Below are 6,000 nucleotides of genomic sequence, written 5' to 3' on the forward strand. Positions count from 1 at the left end.
GGTATCGCTCTTCTCAGGTGCCCTACGGGGAAACTTCCCGTTGCCCGGCCTGGGGATGGGCGGTGAGAGCCCCACGGAGCTGAGTCCCGGGGTCAGCCCCGCGGCTCAGCTCCCGCACCCCTCGACCACCCCTCCCGGGGGTCCCGCGGGTCCGGCCGGGCGGTGCGATGGGGAGGGACGCCCCCCTGCAGCCCCCGCCGGGGACCCCGGGCGTGCCCGGCAGTGCAAGGCGAGCATATGTCCCGAGGCGCCCAGCAGCCGGACATGCCGCTGGTTTTCTTTTATTTTTTCTTCAAAAAGAAAGAAAAGGAGGCGGAGGAGAGAGAACAAGCGAGCTCACCCGCCGGCCCCCCTCGTTAGCTAAGGTGCCTTTATGCTGGAAGAAAGGGCAGATGTGCCTATTGTTCGCCCATTAACAATAACGAACCACGCCGGGCAGAGTGCAGCGTGTGCGCGGCGCCGAGCGGCGGGAGGGACGGGCCGAGCCGAGCCGAGCCGCGGGAGAGCCGCGGGGCCGCGGCCGGGCGGCACCGGGCCGGCGGCGCACAAAGGCCGCGCCGCTTCCCCCCGCACTGCTGTCGGGCACCGCGGCTGCTCTCGGCTCCCTGCGGAGCCGCCTGTCCCCAGAGCCCCGGCCCGACCCGGGGACAGCGAGCGGATCTGCGGCGCGCTGGGGCTCGGGCACCCCGGTGTCTTTTCCATGGAGCGGGGGATAGGAGCTGAGCACCTGTCCTGGCGAAGCCCGCAGAGTGACGGCGAGCCGCTTCGCCCCGCGGGACCCGCGCAGAGGTCTGTGCGGGGCCCTGTCACCCCCCCTGCGCTCCGCCGAGAGCTCCAGGCCCCGTCCCTGCTGAGCGGCAGCGGTCGCTGCCAGCGGCCCCGAGGGGAGCCAGACTGCAGGGACAGAGCCAGGAGCCGGTCCTGGGGCAGAGTCCCCCTGGGAGCGAGCTGAAATCAGCCCCTGGGGTTACGTTTCTCGGAGTTATTGCCCTAACTTTACGGATAGGGCCTGCGGAGATTCCTCTCTGTGCGAGGGGTCCCGTGGGGTCTCACTGTTCTCCGCTTCACCGAGGCAGCGAGAGCCCTCGCCCCGCGCTTTCAGCCCAAAGTACCGCACCAGCGGCGGGGCCTCGGCGAGCAGCCCCATCGGCGGAGCCAGGCCTGGCCCCGCTCCTTCCCTGCTGCTCGTTCACAACGCCCGCGGGACCAGGTGTGGCCCCGCCGCGGGCTGCGCACCGTGCCTCGCACCGAAGCGTCCGGGCCGTCCTCCCGCACCCCCGCCCCGCAGCGAGACCCGGAGGTGAGCGGAGCCCCGGTACCTCTCGCCCAGGCAGCGCTGCGCTCCTGGGGCGCTCACGGGGACCGTGGCCGGGGAGCCCGGCGTGGGGGCTGCTGCCGGGACCGGCCCCGTGCGTGTGCCTGCGCTCGGGGAGCTCAAAAATCACCAGGCAGGAAACTTTTAGAATCACAACTATTGTCTGTGTGTGTGTTGCGTGTACGGCCCTGGAAGCGAGTGTACTTTTTTCCCTCTATAAATTGAGAATTTCCACAGCGGTTTTATGTATTTCCCGAAATTAACACACATACACACGCACGCACACACACACATATACATACACACATACGCTTTTAAGAATTCTGAGCTGTTGAACTCCGTCTCCGAAAGAAATCAATTGCTCACTACCGTTCATTTTCCGTGGGCACAAGGAGTTCCCTGTATTTTATTTTGTGCTAAAAAAAAAATCCCACGTACAGATCCCGCACTGTCCCTACCACCTCAGACACCCCCAGTCCTAAAGGCTTCCACAGTTCTCTAAATTTTTGTAACGTTAACGCTGACAGTATCTCCATTTCTGATAGCGAGGAATAGATAAGGAAATGTGTATCTGCCAAAGAAGAAAAAATAAACCTGAAACCTAATAAATGACCTCAGAAAATGTTTAGGATTAAATAAAATAAAATACAATAGAATACAAAAATAAAATACAATAAAATACAATAAGAAAATAAAATAATCGAGAAGGTTTTGAGACCGAAGTGAACAGCTGTGATTGTTTCCCAAGCCAACGCAAGGTGATGTCACAGATCTAATCGAAACATTGTCAGCTTCTTCATTATCAATATCTGTACACAATTTACAGTTTAATTAAAAATATTTAATCTCCGTGTATTTAGCGATTAGTTATTAAAGCAAACGTCATAGCGAATATGTTACTTCCTCGAGTTTGTAGGAAATTGCAACACCCAATTTTTCTTCAAGAAATTAATATAAACCCGGCCGCCAACAATTTGGAGAGTCCAGTGACACGCCGGCCTCCGTCGAGGTTCAATCTCTAACCTTAGAAAAAAGTGGCCGTATAAACGCACCCAGCTCTCCCCAGCCCCACATGCATCTTTTATTTTTAAAATATTTTTCCCGTTACTCTGGGGGTGACCCAACGACGAAGCGGCTCGTGTGCGCAAAAGCCGCCGGCGCGGAGGACAGAGCAGCACCTCGGGCCCGGCCACCCCGGTCCCGTCTCAGCTGCAGGGTGCCTCGGGACCACGGGATGGGCTCGCAGAAGCCCGGGACAGGGCAGACGAGGCCGGCACACCTCCCCGCAGCCTCCCTTCTCCGCCGTCGGGGGTGCCGTGCCTGGGCTCCCCTCGTCGCGGACCCCGGCGCGGTTCCCCCGCGGAGCTTCCCGCCCCACTGGCGAAGGGCGAGCGCCGGAGAGAGCTCATTTCGGTGCGCTAATCAATTACTGCTTGTGCAGTCAAGTACCATATATTTAACAGAATAATCGTTACCGCCCTTAAGTCTTTATTTGATCAGCAGATACTCGGAGCGGACTTAAAACGCAACTTTGCTTGTTTGAATTGCGTGCCGTGTGTGTGCTTTTTAAATCCGAGCTAATGACACCATGAAACGGCCGTAATCTCCCGCCTGACGCCAGCAAACACCGCGCGGGCACCGGGGCCCGCCCGACGTGGCGGCCCGGCCCGGGGCAGCGATCCCAGCCCGCTGCAACCGACCGGAGAGAATCGGTTTTCTTCCCTTTTTCTTTTATTTTTTTTAAATTTTTTTTCTTTCCCTTTCTTTTCTTTTCCCCCCCTTTAATTTATTTTTATTTGTGTTATACTTTTCCACTTTGATTTTCTTTTAATGGCGTGCGAGGGGGCTGCCGCCGCCCGCGCCCTCCCGCGCCTCCTGTGCGGTGACAGCTTGCGGCACCCGGTCCCCTCGCACGGGGAGCGTGTCAAAGGTGACGCTCGAAGGCTCCCAAAGCCAACAGCTGCCGGGGGGGATTAACTTTTCCAGACTTTCCCCTGTCGAGCTTCTTGGAAACTTGCTTGGCGACAAAAACATATACATCTGTCGGGGGCAGACAGAGAACAGAGGGCTGCGCCGGCCGGGGCAGGTGGGGGAGGGCCTGGCTTTCAGGGGAAGCTGCGGCGCGGCGGGGGCTCGCTGCGGGTGCCCGCCCGGGGGGGTCCTGCCTTTGCCTTTCCCCCTCCCGCAGCCCTCTCCCCCCGGGCCCGGACTTCTGCCCGAGGGGAGCCTCGTGGAGCCCAGGCTCGGCAGCGCGGTGACTGAACTCGCTCCGAGCCTGCCACCCGCCTAAGGGCGCTGGGCTCTTCCCTTCTTCCCTCTGGAGCCCCCATGGGGGGTCTGGGCGGCTGAAGGAGAGGGCACCGAGCGAGCCCCGGGGGCTGCAGGGCGCTGCCCGGCCGAGCCGCCGCGGTCCCTCTGCAGCCGCGCTCTCCCGCACCCCCCGGAGCAAACCGCAGCGCTTGTTAATGAAGGAACTTATGGAAGATTGCAAAACACCGTAAATAATTTAGCATTGTATTTCAGGAAAAAAAAATAGCTTTCTTAAATCATCTCCTCAATATAACTTGCAGACTTACAGTATGGCCCTGGTAAGTCTAAATTTTTAAAGTAGCAATACTCAAAGAGACAGAGATGTCTGTATTAATTATTTATCCGCTGGTGCCTTCCTTCGTTTCTAACTTATTATTAATTAGGCGCCTCTAGTCTTTCGCAGAGAGCTCCACAGAGCCAGTTGCAGCTTTAAATATGAATTAAAAGCAAATCCAAGCTACTGTAATGCGAAAATTATTCCGTGTCTTCTATGGCAGAGATGAATAGCTGCGCAAATCAATACTGTGAAGCTATGCTCCAAACGACAGGGTTATTGATAGCTTATATTAATGATGTTAATGATGGAAAAAGGAAAACAAGAACCCGACCAACTTATAAACTTTTTATCTGCTGAAACCCCGCAATCAAGAGGACAGGAGCATGAATTAAGGGGGCTGCAGATAATAAGAACATTATTTATGAAACCGGATAAATGACTTCTGATAGTTTGATGCGTTTGAACTCTACACTGCCGCCTTCTCGGAGGCAGGCTGGGACCGGCCGGGCGCTGCCCCTCGCCGGGGCGGCCCCGGTCCCAGGGGGATGTGCGGTCCCCGCACAATCCACGCACGATACACGCGGTGGCGGCGCGGCGGGCGGCAACACCGGGCTGTAGATCCTGCCAGGATGGCCCGGGAAACCTGCAGGAAAACACTCCCGGGGCGCAAAGGACGCGCTCCTCGCGGACACCGCGGCCAGCTGTGCCCGGCCGATGGCCTGCGGGGCTCCCCCGACACGGACGGCCCCGCTTCTCGGCCGGCCGGACTTGGGGGTGACGGGAGGGAGGAGAAAGGGAAGGAGCCGCGCTCCTCCTCCCCAGGAGCCACCGCCCACGACGCTCCCCGGACACGCGGGGCCGGGCCGAGCTTCCGGAGCGCTGTTCACGGGCAGGAGCCGCCGCCGGGTCCGGCCCGTCCCACGCCGGGCTGCTGCTGCCCTGCTGCCCCCTCCCCTCACCGGGCCGAGCAGAGAGGGCCGCGGAGGCTCCTGCCCGCTCCACCGCCCCTCGCCCCCACGGGCGCGCCTTGGTACCCCGAAACGGGAGTAATCCTTGAGGTCACAGCGGCTCGGGCTGTCCAAACCCACGGACGGGAACACAATGGGGATCAACAGCGCCTTGGTGAACACTGTTCTTCTGGGCCATTATTTAGGGAAAGGCGCTGGTGAATCCCCGGCGGGTGCACAGAGGTGATGATGCTCTGCCAGGGCCCCGGGAAGGGCACCTGGCCGCGCAGGCAGCACGTGGCGCCCAGTTAGCAATTAAGTCAGGGACACGTTTAATCTGGCAGCGCCCTGGCTTCCTCAGCTGAGATCTTTATTAGTTACATGTATGAGCGAATATAGTCCCTCACTTTTTTTTTTTTTTTTTTAATCATTTTCTCCCCTTCCGCGGACGGCAGACCGAAGGTTCTGTAAAATCTTCGCATCTGTAATTATTCGTATTAGTCATTTTTCCATGCAATGCACTTCCTTTGCCTGTCCTAGCACATTTTATAAAACTCTTTGTCTAGATGTCGTCTTAGATATACACGATCAACCTCACAGATAATTTCCCCCTACTTTAAAAACCTAATGGTTTAACAAATACTTTAAAATATATATTTTTGTAATCATTGTTTTTAAAAAAAGCTTCCGCCAGGAGAAAGTCGCACTTGTTTCCAAAAACAATTCACAGCAGATAGTGTAGATATCACTTAATTCCTACAGAAATCAATGTGAAAATTAGATTTATTGGCTACTTACATTGTTAAAAATGACAAAGTGCTCCCTTTTATTTTCATAAAACCACAGAAGACCGAAAATCATTTAATAAAGAATCCACCTAGTTTAATTTCACTGTAGGTCTCTTGCATCGAAACCAATTCTTCGAGCCTCTCCCTCATAAACCTGCCTTCTATTCTAGTATTAAGAGCAAAAATAATATTCTCAAAGAGAGTTAAAATAGTAGCATTTGTTTGCTGGCTGAAAAACCTTTGACGCCGTTAGCTGAAAAGGGTCATGTAAATAAAACAGCATCTGCGGTTTCAAATCGTTCGGTGTTCTCTATTAGCCCCAAAGATTTGGTGATTTCTATTTGATTTTTTTTTTAAACAAAA

The sequence above is a fragment of the Pyrgilauda ruficollis genome, unplaced genomic scaffold, assembly GCF_017590135.1.
Source record: "Pyrgilauda ruficollis isolate IOZ18807 unplaced genomic scaffold, ASM1759013v1 scaffold23, whole genome shotgun sequence".
Lineage (NCBI taxonomy): Eukaryota > Metazoa > Chordata > Aves > Passeriformes > Passeridae > Pyrgilauda > Pyrgilauda ruficollis.